Genomic DNA, 17,655 nt, shown 5'->3' on the forward strand with positions numbered 1-17,655 from the left:
TTGGCAAAACCTTTATATGTGCCGTATTTGTTTCAGTTGGTATACCTGTACCATGCATGAATCCCGTCTATATTTGGGAGAGCGTTGGGGCTATGTCCTGGGATAATATGCGAAAGAATTCCCCTGTATAACCATCGGATCCAAGAGCCTTACCCAATGTTAGGTTTTGAATGGCTTTAGTGACATCCTCTGTGGTATTTGGGGCGTTAAGTGATTCCCTGTCTAGTTCTAATAGTGTTGGTAGTGGGATGTCTTTCAACCAGTCTTCTACTCCCTCTACTGGTTTCAGAGGAGATCCCAACAGAGTGTCTTAAAAGTCTCTCAGGATCTTATTTATTTCGGGTGAGAGCTCACCTCTCCGTGTCTATCTCTAAGGGTTGTTATATTGGTCGACGGTCTCTGTCCCTTGGCTAATCTGGCTAGTAGACTACCTGCTTTATTTCCAGAGCGAAATAAATATGCTTCCCACTTTGATTGTGATTTCCCATTGTTGAAGCCATATCTCATATTCTACTTTAGCTTGTTGCCACCGTTTCTGCAAGGAAGTGGATGAGCAATTCTGGAAAGCAGTGTAAGCATCTTTCAGAGTGTCGCTCAACTGGGCCTGCTTCAGCTTGACATGTAGGCCATTATTCTTTCTCGGAGTACCACCTTTCCCGCATCCCATAGTAGTCGAGGATTAGATATCTCCTCGTTATCATGTTTATACTCTAGCCACCAGCCTCGAAGAAGGGCCCTGAAGTCCTCATCATTTATCAAGTTAGAGGGAAATCGCCAAAGGAAGTCTTCTCCCTTAGGTATATACTCCCGGAGCATTATCGAGACCGATAAATGATCAGAGATAACCATATATTCTATTTTTGGCTCCGAGAAGCACATGATACTCCTCCTATTAAGTAAGATGTAGTCTAGGCATGATCATGAACAATGGACATGCGATAAACGCGTGTACTCCCTACCCTCAGGGTTGAATAGTCACCATGTGCCAACTAGGTCTGCATCTCTGATGAGATGGGCCAGTCTCATATCTTTAGTTCCCTGCTTATTCCCCATCCCACCCCCCCTTCTCCTGTCCTCCTCCTGACTAACCACTGCATTCAGGTCTCCTCCTATAATTCTCATTTCGAGAGGATCCCGGGATAAACGCCCTCCCAAAATTCCACATTAGGCTCATTAGGGCCATAAATATTATACAGGGAGTGCAGAATTATTAGGCAAGTTGTATTTTTGAGGATTAATTTTATTATTGAACAACAACCATGTTCTCAATGAACCCAAAAAACTCATTAATATCAAAGCTGAATATTTTTGGAAGTAGTTTTTAGTTTGTTTTTAGTTTTAGCTATTTTAGGGGGATATCTGTGTGTGCAGGTGACTATTACTGTGCATAATTATTAGGCAACTTAACAAAAAACAAATATATACCCATTTCAATTATTTATTTTTACCAGTGAAACCAATATAACATCTCAACATTCACAAATATACATTTCTGACATTCAAAAACAAAACAAAAACAAATCAGTGACCAATATAGCCACCTTTCTTTGCAAGGACACTCAAAAGCCTGCCATCCATGGATTCTGTCAGTGTTTTGATCTGTTCACCATCAACATCGCGTGCAGCAGCAACCACAGCCTCCCAGACACTGTTCAGAGAGGTGTACTGTTTTCCCTCCTTGTAAATCTCACATTTGATGATGGACCACAGGTTCTCAATGGGGTTCAGATCAGGTGAACAAGGAGGCCATGTCATTAGATTTTCTTATTTTATACCCTTTCTTGCCAGCCACGCTGTGCAGTACTTGGACGCGTGTGATGGAGCATTGTCCTGCATGAAAATCATGTTTTTCTTGAGGGATGCAGACTTCTTCCTGTACCACTGCTTGAAGAAGGTGTCTTCCAGAAACTGGCAGTAGGACTGGGAGTTGAGCTTGACTCCATCCTCAACCCGAAAAGGCCCCACAAGCTCATCTTTGATGATACCAGCCCAAACCAGTACTCCACCTCCACCTTGCTGGCGTCTGAGTCGGACTGGAGCTCTCTGCCCTTTACCAATCCAGCCACGGGCCCATCCATCTGGCCCATCAAGACTCACTCTCATTTCATCAGTCCATAAAACCTTAGAAAAATCAGTCTTGAGATATTTCTTGGCCCAGTCTTGACGTTTCAGCTTGTGTGTCTTGTTCAGTGGTGGTCGTCTTTCAGCCTTTCTTACCTTGGCCATGTCTGTGAGTATTGCACACCTTGTGCTTTTGGGCACTCCAGTGATGTTGCAGCTCTGAAATATGGCCAAACTGGTGGCAAGTGGCATCTTGGCAGCTGCACGATTGACTTTCCTCCGTTCATGGGCAGTTATTTTGCGCCTTGGTTTTTCCACACGCTTCTTGCGACCCTGTTGACTATTTTGAATGAAACGCTTGATTGTTCGATGATCACGCTTCAGAAGCTTTGCAATTTTAAGAGTGCTGCATCCCTCTGCAAGATATCTCACTATTTTTGACTTTTCTGAGCCTGTCAAGTCCTTCTTTTGACCCATTTTGCCAAAGGAAAGAAAGTTGCCTAATAATTATGCACACCTAATATAGGGTGTTGATGTCATTAGACCACACCCCTTCTCATTACAGAGATGCACATCACCTAATAGACTTTCGAGCCTATACAGCTTGGAGTAAGACAACATGCATAAAGAGGATGATGTGGTCAAAATACTCATTTGCCTAATAATTCTGCACGCAGTGTATATGCTAATATCACCACCTGGAGTATTCATATGTAGGTGTGAGATCCTTCCCACATCGTCATGGTTGTGTGTTAGCACGGTGTAAGGGAGACCACGCCGCAATAGTGTAAGTACTTCTGCTTTTTTTCCCCCCAACCTATGAACAATTTACTTCCCCCACCCAGAGATGTTTAATGCTGAAGAAATCACTTTCTGACAAATGAGTCTCCTGTAGGAGGGCAATGTCCCCTTTCACACGCCTAAGATGTTTCAGGACCATCATACGTTTGCTAGGGGATCTTAAACCCTTTATATTCCAAGACACTATCTTCAAAGGACTATTCATTAGGGAAACCTTTGTTGCGCTGAACTAATCCACCCCGTCAGAACAGAGAGCGCAAGGTATCCCCCCAATCCCGCTTCCCTTAAATCTAACCTGTGACAGTGATAGGTTGCTAATAGTAGAACCTTTCCCTGCAACCTTCGAAAGTAGAGAGATCTCTACTGGCACATTAATTCGGACTTCACTTTCTCCAGCAGAAGGAACATTAAATATAACCATAACATGAGTGACCCCACCCATTAGCTTCCACAAAGCATAACAAAGTACAAAGAAGAATGGTAAAAGAAAAAGAAAGCTAGTAAAAATAATAAGACATAAAGCCCCCTTCGGCGCTATCAATAGCTCACTCGGAGGTGTTAGGGGTTAACTCAAATGCCGACTTTCCCACCGGCGGGTCTTTGCAGCGCCTGCCATCAGCGTGGGCGCCATCAGTTGTATAGGCAAAATCAAGATCTAACATTTAAAGTTCAACTAACGGTTTCCCACCTAGTGTCTGCTTCCAATCACAATTTTAAGGTCATACTCTCGACATATTAACAACAACAAACCCCCAGCATGTGAATATGACGTGTTGCTGTTCATTAATCCTAAATCCTGAAGACCAGGAGTAAGAGATCCTCGTTTCTGGGCGGAGGGCGTCCAGTCAGTGCTAGTGGCCATCCTATCACTCCTCTTTTGAAGAGTTGTCGAGGTTTCTTCTGTATAGGTGAGAGCCGGGAGTGTTCTGATTCCTTGTCGGGAGCCCATCAGGACGGGGGTGGCCTCTTCTGGATCGACAAAGGTTGTTGTTGACCCATCTGGGTGGAAGATCTTTAAGGTGGCGGGAAATAATAAAGAGAAGCGGGTTTGGTTTTTAAAGAGTGTGGAGCAAATAGGGGCGAAAGCACGTCTGCGGCGAGTCACTTTAGCAGAAAAGTCTCCAAATTATAGAATTCGGTGGCCTTGCAGTGTCACAACACCACCTCCCTGCTTGTAAGCTCGCAATATGGGCACTTTGTCAGAATAATCTAGATACTTTACAATCGCTTGACGTGGTCTGTTACCACGAGCTGATGTCGCAGATGGTCTATTCTGTCTATTGTTGGTGTCAGGTGGGACGCCTTGGCCCAGCCTATGTGCCCTTTCTACCTTACAGCGAGTCGATAGTCCTAGGGCCTCCGGTAGTTCAGACTCACAGATGGTGGTGAGATCTCTGACTGGGATATTCTCTGGGAGGCCTCCTATGCGGAGATTACTCCGCCTTGAGGGGTTTTTGAGGCCATCTATCTTGCTCCAGAGTCTGGCATTTTCAGCCAGGGCTTTGGTTAGGTGAGCCTGGGCTGACTCGTTCTCAGCTTCAACTGCTGCCACTCTGGCCTCCAACTCGTTAAGGCATTTGGTATAGAGTTGTTGCGATACCAAATTTTTGATTCGGTTTCGATACCATGAAAAAGTATTGCGATACTCGATACCATTCGATACCACGCGAAAAAAATAAACAAAAAAAGCCACGTGCATTCCTCATTTTTAAAAATGGCGAATCGCGCAGTTTTTATTTTATTTTTTCTGTTCCGGCATTCACCACCTAGATTTTTTTTTTATATTTTAATAGTTTGGACTTTTCTGACGTGGCGATGTAATATGTTTATTTATATATTTTATATGTGAAATTGGGAAAAGGGGGGTGATTTATACTTCATATTTTAGTGGGTTTTTTTTTTCCACTTTTTATTTAATAACTATTTCCCCCCTTAGGGGCTAGAACCTGGGATCTTTCATCCCTTTTCCTATTCACCCTGATAGATCTCTATCAGGGTGAATAGGACTCCACACTGTCCCTGCTGCTCTGTGCTTTGTGCACACAGCATCAGGGATGTTACCATGGCAACCAGGGCTTCTGTAGCGTCCTGGCTGCCATGGTAACCGATCGGAGCCCCAGGCATACACAGCTGGGGCTCCGATCAGAAGCTGCCACTGCACCACCAATGAGGGGGAGTGGAGAGGTCCCTGTGGCCACTGCCACCAATGATTTTAATACTGGAGGGTTGAGAGGGGCCGGCGCACTGTGCCACCAATGATTTTAATGGGATGGGGGGATTGAGGGGGGGGCACACTGCACCACCAATGATTTTACCCCTTTATACAGGAGGCGGGTACTAGCAGATCAGCGGCAGTTAACTGCCGCTGATCGCAGCTCCCTGTCAGGGGCAGGGTGCCGGCAATGCGATTCTGCTGCCGGCACCCGCCTCCTGTATGTGTTAAAGACTGACTACTGTATATGAGTCCAGACTTTCACTATTAGGCCACACAGAGCGGCGCCCAGCGATGTCTCAGCACTCACCATTTAGTCCTGGGCGCCGCTCCGTTCGCCCGCAGTGCCCCATTACTGTCTCCTCTCCTGCTCCACATGCTGCTGATTACTATCGGAGCGATGGGAGGAGACATCAGCTTCACTAGTGGGCATTCCTTCTCCCTGGCTGTAGCGCTGTCCAATCGCAGCGCAGGGAAAAGGAACGCCCACTAGTGAAGCTGATGTCTCCTCCCATCGCTCCGATAGTAATCCTATCATTGGTGGCGCAGTGCGCCCGCCCCTCCTCCGCCCCTCTCTTCTCATTGCCGCCCCTCCTCCACCCCCTCTCTTCTCATTGCCGCCCCTCCTCCGCCCCTCTCTTCTCATTGCCGCCCCTCCTCCGCCCCTCTCTTCTCATTGGTGGCAGCGGCAGCAGCACAGGGGGAGGGAGGACAGCTTCCTTCTCCCCGTGCTGCTGAGAGAGAACATGAGCGCGCCGATAGCAGCTCGCTCATGTTCAGAGATACTAGACTGCGCAGAAGCGCAGCCCAGTATCGAAAAAACGGAAATCCCGGTATCGTATCGATACCGGGACAAAAGTATCGATTGGGTATCGAAATTTCGATACCCGCAACAACCCTAATTTGGTATGTTGTATGACCTCTGATTGCTGGGCCTCAAAGGACTGTGACACTGTGGAGGAGAGAGCTTCCTGGAAGTCAGGTAGAATGCGGGCAGAAACTTGCACAGCTAGATATTTATAGTCTATGTCCAGCCTATCCCCCTCCGTATCTGGACTAGGGTTTTCTGAGTCCATTATGACCGGGGGTTGCGAGCCTCCGTCTTCTTCTGTTTGCGCCGCCATTTTGGCCTCTGTTGGCGCCTTGCAGAGCTTTGCAGGATTTCTTTTAGATTTGCTCCCCATGGGTATTACGAATTGGTCCATATACCGGTGATCGTCTATAAAAGTAGATTTTTCTGACTGCTTGTAGTGTTGGAGCAATCAGTTTGTAGGGGATAATGCGCTTTGTGGTGCTACAGGGGACGGAGTGTAACGCACCTAGTTGATCAGTTAGGATCTCAACTGCGGAAGCAATGGACATCCACTATTATCCCACCGCCCTTGTTTTTGGCTGTGGGATTCGCGGTTACTCAGTATGTAGGTTCAGAGTTAGTATAGCATGTCCTCAGTTTAGTATATAATATGCAGCAGGTTCAGAGTTAGTATAGCATGTCCTCAGTTTAGTATATAATATGCAGCAGGTTCAGAGTTTGTATAGCATGTCCTGAGTTCAGTGTTGGTTTGGGAATATTGCCTCACACCAGCAGGAACCACCCCACACTGAGTTCCAGGACCTTAATCAGAGCAGGTAACAGGCATATACTTGCGGTTAGTTGGTCCTGGCTAGGAAGCCAGCAGTGGGGAAGCCAGTGGCAAGAAGGTAGGCAGTCCTTCACAATGTTGTTAGGGATCCAGGTCTGGATATGTGGACAGAGTCCTCAGATGCAATGGAGCTAGCAGGGTGCGCACTCCATTAGTGGAACACCCTGCTTAGCACCTGTCTTCTATTTAAGGCCTGGAGGTAAGTGGGCTGAGTCACAGGGAGCCGCTGTGATCCAGGCTGTACTGTTACAGTACCCCCCCCTTAAGGGACCCCTCCGGGGTACCCCACTAGGAGAGGGTCGGTTGGGAAATCTTCTATGGAACAATCTTTGGAGTCTGGGAGCATGAACGTTTTGCACATCTTCCCAAGAGTCATCCTGGGGACCATACCCCTTCCATCTAACGAGATACTGGATCTTCCCCCGTCTTCTTCTGGAATCAATGAGCTGCTCAACTTCAAATTCTTCTTCTCCTTGGACCTCTATCGGCGGCAAGGGTCGAGGATCATTTGATGGGAACGGCCTAGGTCCAAACGGCTTCAGTAGTGACACGTGGAATGTGGGATGTACCTGTAATCGAGGAGGAAGGGTGAGTCTCACCGTGTTGGGGTTAATAATCCTATCTATCGGAAAAGGACCCAGGAATTGTCTTCCCAATTTCTTGGAAGGTACCCCAACCGAAGGTTTCTTGTTGATAACCAAACCGAGTCTCCGACCTGGTAGGGTCGTTGAAGGTTGTCTTTTAGCGTCTTAAGGGTAGTTTGCAAAGTGGTCAGATAATCGTCTGTGGCTGGAACGTTTGTGGGAAGGCTGGTTTGAGGAAGAGACCTAGGGTGAAATCCGTAATTGGCAAAGAATGGAGTATGTAATGTGGAGGAATTCGTAGAATTATTATAGGCGAATTCAGCGAGAGGAAGTAGGCCCTCCCAGTCATCCTGGAGAAATGAGCAGTGACATCTGAGAAACTGTTCCAGACACTGATTCACCCTTTCAGTCTGCCCATTAGTTTGGGGGTGATAGGCGGTAGACATTCTGTGGTCGATTTGAAGTCTGGAACAAAGTGCTCTCCAGAATTTGGATACGAATTGCGAACCCCTGTCTGATATGACCTGGCTAGGAATTCCATGTAACTTAATAATATTAGACAGGAATACCACGGCCGTTTCCTTAGAGGAGGGTAACTTCTTGAGGGGTACGAAGTGTGCCATCTTAGTCAGCAAATCCACTACCACCATGATGGTGTTGTTTCCTCTGGAAAGGGGAAATTCAACTATGAAATCCATCGAGACCCATTCCCAGGGTCTGTTGGCGATGGGAAGACTCATTAGGAGACCATAAGGTCGGTTCCTGTCAGTTTTTCATGAGGCACAGGTCACGCACGTGGAAACGTATTCCTCAATTTGTTTGGTCATCTTTGGCCACCAGAAGTTCCTGCGTATCAGGGTTGTGGTTTTAGCAATGCCGGGATGTCCCGCGAGGGGTAAATCATGGCAAAGTTTGATCACCTGATTGGTGAGGGAGGGTGGTATATACAGTTGGCTGTCCTTGTAAAGGAGACCCTGTTGGTTCTGCGAAAGACCAGGGAGGGTATTAGCATGGTCATTAATTAGAGCATCCTTGAGCTGGGTTTCCAACGTTATGGTGGCGCCTCGAGGAGACGCCACACAGCGGGACATATCACTAAGGAACCAGGTAGGAACTGGTAATTACAAGCCTGGAACATTGCCCTCACTGTCTTAATAGGAGTGAATTCTCCTAATAGGAATTATTACATAAGGAGTCCACTTAGAAGTGCATTATATGAGGAACTTTTAAGACGCTTCTACCCACTCTATCCACAGCTACTGACATTTTTGCTATAAGTGTTACAGAGTGTGGTCACGAACTTTCTACCCCGACCACAGCAAGTGGAAATTATATTTGGTACCATATTGCAACAATTTTATATATTTTATGTCAATTGTATTTTAATAAGAATGCATCAGTGTTTAATGTATTAGTGTTCAACCCTATCTGACCAATCAGGTCCTAGTAAAACGTATTCCATATGATACAGATGTTGTGAGTGCTCACTCCCCCTTTTTACTTTCAAGCTTTTATTATTATTGGGATCGGGCACCCAATTTAGAGTCAGCAGCACCCATCATAGCTATTAGGTGTGAGCCACCCACCCACATATATACACTTATATTCCTCAATTTGTTTGGTCATCTTTGGCCACCAGAAGTTCCTGCGTATCAGGGTTGTGGTTTTAGCAATGCCGGGATGTCCCGCGAGGGGTAAATCATGGCAAAGTTTGATCACCTGATTGGTGAGGGAGGGTGGTATATACAGCTGGCTGTCCTTGTAAAGGAGACCCTGTTGGTTCTGCGAAAGACCAGGGAGGGTATTAGCATGGTCATTAATTAGAGCATCCTTGAGCTGGGTTTCCAACGTTATGGTGGCAAGGACGAGTTTCTTTGGTGGAATGATCCATGTGGGGGCCGTGTCTGAGGTGCGAATTTCAGCCAGTCGTGACAAGGCGTCGGCCTTCCCATTTTTTGAGCCTGGTCGGTATGTAATTTGGAAGTTAAACCTGTCGGAAAAAAAACTCCACCGTACTTGGCGGCCTGATAGTGTTTTATTGGTTTTCAGGTATTGTAGATTACGGTGATCCGTATAAATTGTGATGGGGTGTATTGATCCTTCAAGTAAATGCCTCCAATTTTCCAGGGAGCATTTTATGGCGAGGAGTTCCTTTTCGCCTATGGGGTAATTGAATTCGGCGGTATTTAGCGTCCGGGAGTAGAACCCGATAGGATGTAACGGAGTTGAAAAAGTGCTTCGCTGGGACAGAACGGCTCCTATGGCTGCCTGGGATGCGTCTACTTCTAGCACGTAGTGATGGTTCGGATTTGGGAGAGTCAGTATCTGTGCCGTAGTGAACCTGTTCTTTAATAACTCAAACGCTGATTGGGCGTCCTTGGACCAAACGAACTTCGTGTTGACACTAGTTAAGCGGGTTAGTGGTTTAGTGGTAGCGGAGAAATCTTTAAAAAATTTCCTATAGAAGTTTGAGAACCCCAGGAACTGTTGAAGAGCTTTCCTGGAATCCGGGATCGGCCAATTTTGGATGAAAGTGATTTTTGAGTGATCCATCTGGATACCCTTGGGTGAAATTATGTATCCGAGGAAGGGAAGAGAAGTAGTCTCGAACACACATTTTTTCTGTTTGACGTATAAGCGATGAACACTTAACCGTGCAAGAACCCAACGGACATGTTTCCTGTGATCGTGTAAGTTATCGGAATACACTAGTATATCATCAAGATAGATGATTACACATACGTCCAGTAGATCCCTAAAGATGTCGTTAATAAAATTTTGGAATGTGGCAGGGGCGTTGCACAACCCAAAGGGCATCACTGTATACTCGAAGAGTCCATACCGAGTGCGGAAGGCTGTCTTCCATTCATCACCTTTTCTGATCCTAATTAAGTTGCATGCGCCTCTCAAATCCAGCTTGGTGTAGATTGTTGCTGTTTGTAATCTTTCTATGAGTTCGGATATTAGCGGCAAGGGGTACCGATTTTTGATTGTTACTTTGTTCAAGGCTCTGTAATCTATGATGGGCCTTAGGCTTGAGTCTTTGTTTCTCACGAAGAACATCCCTGCTGCTGCCGGGGAGGTTGAAGGCTGAATAAAACCTTTTCGTAAATTCTCTTCTAGGTACTGTTTGAGGTGAACAAGTTCTGGTTGTGCCAATGGATAAATTCTACCCGTGGGTATCTCACTACCCGGCAGCAAGTCTATGGGGCAATCGTAAGATCTATGGGGCGGAAGAAATTCCGCCTTCTTTGCGCTGAATACCTCAGCAAAGTCTGCGTATTGGCTGGGAACCTGGTTCACTCCCACGTGCATGAGAGATTTGAGAGGAAAGCAGGTCTCCATACAATAAGGTGACGTAAACTGAACTCTCCCCTGTTTCCATAGGAGGGTTGGCTGGTGTATTTGCAACCATGGCAACCCAAGAATCACGGGAAACAATGGAGAGTGTATGATATCAAGGGATAAGAATTCTGTGTGGCTATTTTCACATGTCACCATGAGGGGTTGAGTCTGACTGTGGATAGGACTAGAAGTGGTACTGTCAATGAAACTCACGGATATCGGAACGTTTTTTCTCATGTGGGGAATTTTATTTCGCTCAACCAGATGCATGTCGATAAAATTCCCCGAAGCTCCCGTGTCCACCATGGCTTCAACGATAATCCGGTTTTGGTCCCACTGTAAGGTGAGAGACGTGTATATCTAACCACTAGTACTATTTTTTGTACTGCCTAAGGTACAAAACGTGCCGCTCTTACCTTCGCACTTCTTACGTATCGCGGGGCGTCCGTCAACGGTATGGTCAGCAGACGCACAGTATAAACAGAGGTTGAGGTTACGTCTCCTGGCTTTCTCTCTCTCGGTCAGAGGTCCTCGGATCGCCCCAATCTCCATCATCTCTACAGCAGGACCCTGGCTGGACGGTCTTGGGTTGGGTGTGAAGCCTGAGACTCTCTCGGCTCTGCGTTCCCTCAGCCGTCTGTCAATGGTGGTGGCCTTCTGCATCAAGGCATTAAGTGTAAGTGGTAATTCTCCTCGGGCTAATTCGTCCTTCAGGGCCTCGGAAAGACCTAGGCGGAACTGATTCCTAAGAGTGAGGTCATTCCATTCAGTCTCCCGGGCCCAGCGAGTGTATTCCGCAATAAAGTCCTCTACAGGTCGTCTCCCTTGTTTAAGGCTGCGTATAGCGGTCTCAGCGGTCAGCTGTTTACTATGGTCCTCGTAGAGAAGGGCCATTTTTTCAAGGAACAGAGGGAAGGAATCCAGGACTGGGTCTTCCTTTTCTAAATAAGTATTGGCCCATGCTCTGGGCTCCCCCCTGAGGTAAGAGATCATGGTAAGTACTTTTGTTCTGTCAGTTGGGTAAGTCCGGGGCTGCAGCTCAAACATTAGTTTGCACGCGTTCAGGAAATCCCTGAACTGCCTTCGGTCACCCGAGAATATCTCAGGTGGGCTGACCTTGGGTTCTGGTCCATCACGGGGGTGTCCTGGCCCCTGAGTGACAAGTTGCCGTAGTGCCTGGTTTTCTAGCTGGAGATGTTGTACAGTCACGTTGAGGGTCTCCACCCTCTTAGTGAGGGTGACGAGGTGACCTGCAACCTCCGCTGGATCCATGTGGGTTCCACTAATATGTAACGCACCTAGTTGATCAGTTAGGATCTCAACTGCGGAAGCAATGGACATCCACTATTATCCCACCGCCCTTGTTTTTGGCTGTGGGATTCGCGGTTACTCAGTATGTACCCCAGGCGTCTCTCTCAGTCTTGGGCGGAGAGTTTGGGGTAACAAAATCATTTACCGCTATCCATCTAATTAGTTACTGCTGGAAAGGAAGGTCCCCCAGTATTACAGGAGTCACAAGTTAGTATAAACTTGTGCACAGTTCAGAGTTAGTATATAGTATGCCCTCAGTTTAGTCTATAGTATGCCATAGGTTCAGAGTTAGTATAGCATGTCCTCAGTTTAGTATATAATATGCAGCAGGTTCAGAGTTAGTATAGCATGTCCTCAGTTTAGTATATAATATGCAGCAGGTTCAGAGTTAGTATAGCATGTCCTCAGTTTAGTATATAATATGCAGCAGGTTCAGAGTTAGTATAGCATGTCCTCAGTTTAGTATATAATATGCAGCAGGTTCAGAGTTAGTATAGCATGTCCTCAGTTTAGTATATAATATGCAGCAGGTTCAGAGTTAGTATAGCATGTCCTCAGTTTAGTATATAATATGCAGCAGGTTCAGAGTTAGTATAGCATGTCCTCAGTTTAGTATATAATATGCAGCAGGTTCAGAGTTTGTATAGCATGTCCTGAGTTCAGTGTTGGTTTGGGAATATTGCCTCACACCAGCAGGAACCACCCCACACTGAGTTCCAGGACCTTAATCAGAGCAGGTAACAGGCATATACTTGCGGTTAGTTGGTCCTGGCTAGGAAGCCAGCAGTGGGGAAGCCAGTGGCAAGAAGGTAGGCAATCCTTCACAATGTTGTTAGGGATCCAGGTCTGGATATGTGGACAGAGTCCTCAGATGCAATGGAGCTAGCAGGGTGCGCACTCCATTAGTGGAACACCCTGCTTAGCACCTGTCTTCTATTTAAGGCCTGGAGGTAAGTGGGCGGAGTCACAGGGAGCCGCTGTGATCCAGGCTGTACTGTTACACGGAGCTCCTAGCACATGCTGCTTTCCATGCTGGCGCCGGAACCGGAAGTCCTGCTGGGGCTTTTAATGTTCTTTCAAGAAATAAAAATAATAAAAGCTAAGCAATAAATTACGAGTAAATGATTCCATTGACAAAAACAACTCATATCACAAAATACAAGTCACAGAAAAATGTAACTTTTTCTGTAGTTTTGGTAGGAGTAGTGAAACATAAGTCCTCATACAGCCACAGACAAAGATATAAAAGTTTTAGGTCTTGGAATGTAACAATGAAAAAAAAAATAAGATTGGTCATTTAATGACAACCAGCCTAGTCATTAAGTGGTTAAAGATGTTTGGTTGTGTTTTTGGCTTCCTTTCGGTGCACTCCAGTTTCCATGATTATCAGGAAGCTCCGATGTCACATGTGATTATTGTACAGACACAGACGTCTCGATGATTACCTGCACTCACAGGACACTTCATTACATCCACCTTCTTAATTCTTGATAGGATCCTCGTTCCCCTTAGAACATCTTGAATTCTTAGGGTACTTGACCCAACAAGGTGTTGGGAACCTTTACTACAGGTTCTGTTTGATGACCTAACTCTGTCTATTCTACTGCATCCTGAAGATGTCTATAAACCAGAGGTCTGGTGACTGTGCGGCCATTAGGCTATACAGACCAAATTGTCATGTCCTTGATTTAAGACTGAGATGTGTGCTTTACCTCATGGTAAAGCTATTTTTCTAAATGTAGATGGTGTTCATGATTAGATTCAGATGATCAGAGTCTTAGCCCTTTGAGGTCATAGCGATTTTCCATTTTCGTTTCTCATTCTGTACCTTCCCAGCGTCCATCTGTTCCTTAAGTGACATGCTCCTTTCAGTGTACCTCCTCCCCCGCTGCTGCTGTCTCACACAAGCTTAGTCCAGGCTGCAGTAAAATAACAGCAGAAGGAATTAGGAGGTGTAATTACACGCTAACACTGCTGCTGGAGGAAGGATCTGTCACTGCAGAAGCAGGGAAACTGCATCTTGTACTGAGCAGTGTGTGTTTTTCAGCAGCAGGTACACTAAATGGACCACTAATGATGCTGACATAATCATTATCCAAGTCACGCCGCAAGACCTGTTTAAAAGGTTGGACATTAAGTTATAGGATAGCTACCTTACATCTGGTGGCATTAGAGGCAAAGCTGGTTTATGCATTTATACCATATATCCAATTACAGCCAAATAGTAATGTCCACTGCATAGTTTGAAAAATAATCACAAATTCCAATTTTCATTTTCACAGAGAATTCCAGTAAAAATATTAAGGGCAAAGCTGTATTATCACAAAATTATAAAGAAGAAGCTGAAGATATCATGCAGCGCTCCTCAGGAGAAAACCTCATTACTCTTAGTGTACACCCAGGACTTCACAGTACAGATCTTTTATATAATCCCCCTCATCATGAGGGACCTTTCCCTGACCAATTACAGATTGTTATAAAAAACACAGGTCAGAAAGGGGATAAAAGCTTTCAGGGTGGTAAAGAGTTTATAGAAGAATCAGAACTTTCTACACATAGAAGAATTCACACAGCAGAGCAGCCATACTCCTGTTTAGAATGTGGGAAATGTTTTACAAAAAAATCGAGTCTTGTTCAACATAAGAGAATTCACACAGGAGAGAAACCATATTCGTGTTCAGAATGTGGGAAATGTTTTACAGATAAATCAACTCTTGTTATACATAGGATTAGTCACACAGGAGAGAAGCCATATTCATGTTCAGAATGTGGGAAATGTTTTACAGTTAAATCAAATCTTGTTAAACATAAGAGAATTCACACAGGAGAGAAACCATATTCATGTTCAGAATGTGGGAAATGTTTTACAGATAAATCAAATCTTGTTAGACATATGATTAGTCACACAGGAGAGAAGCCATATTCATGTTCAGAATGTGGGAAATGTTTTACAGTTAAATCCAATCTTGTTAAACATAAGAGAATTCACACAGGAGAGAAGCCATATTCATGTTCAGAATGTGGGCATTGTTTTACATATAAATCACATCTTGTTGAACATAGGAGAAGTCACACAGGAGAAATGCCATATTCATGTTTAGAATGTGGGAAATATTTTACAGATAAATCAAAACTTGTTAAACATAAGAGAATTCACACAGGAGACAAGCCATATTCATGTTCAGAATGTGGGAAATGTTTTACAGATAAATCAAATCTTGTTAGACATATGATTAGTCACACAGGAGAGAAGCCATATTCATGTTCAGAATGTGGGAAATGTTTTACAGTTAAATCCAATCTTGTTAAACATAAGAGAATTCACACAGAAGAGAAGCCATATTCATGTTCAGAATGTGGGCATTGTTTTACATATAAATCACATCTTGTTGAACATAGGAGAAGTCACACATGAGAGAAGCCATATTCATGTTCAGAATGTGGGAAATGTTTTACAGATAAATCAAAACTTGTTAAACTCAAGAGAATTCACACAGGAGAGAAGTCATATTCATGTTCAGAATGTGGGAAATGTTTTACAAAGAGATCACATCTTGTTGTATATGACAGAAATCACACAGGAGAGAAGCCATATTCATGTTCAGAATGTGGGAAATGTTTTACAGTTTAATCAAATCTTGTTAAACATAATAGAATTCACATAGGAGAGAAGCCATATTCATGTTCAGAATGTGAGGACTGTTTTACATATAAATCACATCTTGTTGAACATAGGAGAAGTCACACAGGAGAGAAGCCATTTTCATGTACAGAATGTGGGAAATGTTTTGCAGATAAATCAAAACTTGTTAAACATAATATTATTCATACAGGAGAAAAGCCATATTCATGTTCAGAATGTGGGAATGTTTTATAGATAAGTCAAGTCTTGTTATACATGATAGAAGTCACACAGAAAATAAACCATATTCATGTTCAGAATGTGGGAAATGTTTTACACAGAAATCAGGTCTTGTTAGACATCAGAGAAGTCACACAGGAGAAAAACCATTTTGATGTTTTATATTTTAAAAATGTTTTGTAATTTGGAACTAAAATTCTAAAACTTAGATCAAGAGAAACTATATTGTTTTTTAGATAAGGCAAATGCGATGAGAGCAAAATAGAATTTTAAATCCATCTTATTCACAGAAGTTAAGTTTCGGGCTATATGGCAACATGTATCACATGCTGCGAGTCTCAGAACAGTTTCAAAATGTGTCTGCAACTTACTGTCATGCAGCTATTTTAGAGCTGAGATTTGGCAGTAGAAATACCTGCCAAACTGCACAAGTTGTAGTTGACCATAACTTGCATTGTGTTCTATCATGGAAAAGTCACATATGACCTGCAACCAAGAAGAATCGTGAAAGAAGTGTTGAAATTTATGTGACTTTAATGACATATAGTGTCACGTTGTGAACCCATTGACAGTCATTATATGTAGTGTCATAATGCAACATATCTGATGTCACCAAGCATCTCCAGCTTAAAAGCCAATAAGAATATTTATTTTTTGGGTGGCATTATCCTGGATCAGCCAAACAACTGCATTATATTCCTTGGAAGAGAAGAAGAGCCTTGTTTACTTCCAGAGTAGTGAAGATGGATTGTCCCCATGAACCTTGCTTTTTATCACTGTATTCACACCTCCACCCACACTGCAGGAGAGTCCAGAGTGACATGGGGAGAAGTAACAACGCTCCATGTAATCATTTTATAATGTATGTGGACATATTAATATTTAATCTTCATCCAAACAGTATTTACAGATAAAATAAACTGTTCTATTTGCTCCACGACAGCATCACCATTGTCACTGACAGACATTGTCTTCTTGGCTCATATTCTACTTTCTCCTAGCCCTGTGACCTTCATTGCTCCTACAGACTAACCCTCCTGTGCGGAGACAGTGATATTGGTGGCATGATGACTATATCACTGATTTATCTGACCGGGTGATCTGTGATAATTAACCCCATATGTACATTCCTGCGGTTTAATTGTAAACCTATCTAGATACTGGAGCTGAGTGATATATCGGTAGTGGGAATCGCTTGTGATGTCACATCTGTTAATTAACCCCTGAATATTGCCAACATGACTTCAGTGACCAAGTGATGCACATATACAGTGGGATGCAAAAGTTTGGGCAACCTTGTTAATCGTCATGATTTTCCTGTATAAATCGTTGGTTGTTACAATAAAAAATGTCAGTTAAATATATCATATAGGAGACACACACAGTGATATTTGAGAAGTGAAATTAAGTTTATTGGATTTACAGAAAGTGTGCTATAATTGTTTAAACAAAATTAGGCAGGTGCATAAATTTGGGCACTGTTGTAATTTTATTGATTCCAAAACCTTTAGAACTAATTATTGGAACTCAAATTGGCTTGGTAAGCTCAGTGACCCCTGACCTACATACACAGGTGAATCCAATTATGAGAAAGAGTATTTAAGGGGGTCAATTGTAAGTTTCCCTCCTCTTTTAATTTTCTCTGAACAACTCTCAAATGGCCTAAAGACATAGATTGTTCACCATCATGGTTTAGGGGAAGGTTACAGAAAGCTGTCTCAGAGATTTCAGCTGTCTGTTTCCACAGTTAGGAACATATTGAGGAAATGGAAGACCACAGGCTCAGTTCAAGTTAAGGCTCGAAGTGGCAGACCAAGAAAAATCTCGGATAGACAG

The 17,655-nt window shown here is 44.0% G+C and overlaps 1 pseudogene; it reads left to right on the plus strand.

Annotated features, from left to right (window-relative positions):
• LOC120990654 overlaps positions 1–17,655 on the plus strand; it is a 251,745-nt pseudogene that overhangs the window by 150,685 nt on the left and 83,405 nt on the right.

This window comes from Bufo bufo, chromosome 2 (assembly GCF_905171765.1).
Source record: "Bufo bufo chromosome 2, aBufBuf1.1, whole genome shotgun sequence".
Taxonomy (NCBI): domain Eukaryota; kingdom Metazoa; phylum Chordata; class Amphibia; order Anura; family Bufonidae; genus Bufo; species Bufo bufo.